Source organism: Hippocampus comes, unplaced genomic scaffold (genome assembly GCF_001891065.2).
Source record: "Hippocampus comes isolate QL1 unplaced genomic scaffold, H_comes_QL1_v1.1 scaffold169, whole genome shotgun sequence".
In the NCBI taxonomy this organism is placed as follows: domain Eukaryota; kingdom Metazoa; phylum Chordata; class Actinopteri; order Syngnathiformes; family Syngnathidae; genus Hippocampus; species Hippocampus comes.
The window spans coordinates 268,700-268,990 of record NW_017806049.1 but is presented as its reverse complement, the minus strand read 5'-3'; positions in this window follow the sequence as shown (position 1 = coordinate 268,990).

Sequence of the window (291 nt, the reverse complement as noted above, 5' to 3'; positions counted from 1 at the left end):
TTGCCAGGTTAATTAAACTTGCTCGGGGCCTTCAGATTAAACAGAGCAGGCCCCTGTGCGCTGTAAATGAACGGGCACCGTCAGGTTTCAATAGCCAATCAGATCACGAGTCTGACACTCGTGATCTGTATCCTGTATCCTGACTTGTTCTCGTATGCCTACTAGGGCTAGCTAGAGGGCCTTACGTAGAGACTGGCCATGCGCGTTCGGTGATTGGATTAGTGCCTTTTCTGTTTCTTGAGAATTGTATCCTGACTTGTTCAATAAAGATTAAAAAAAACAAAAAAAAAA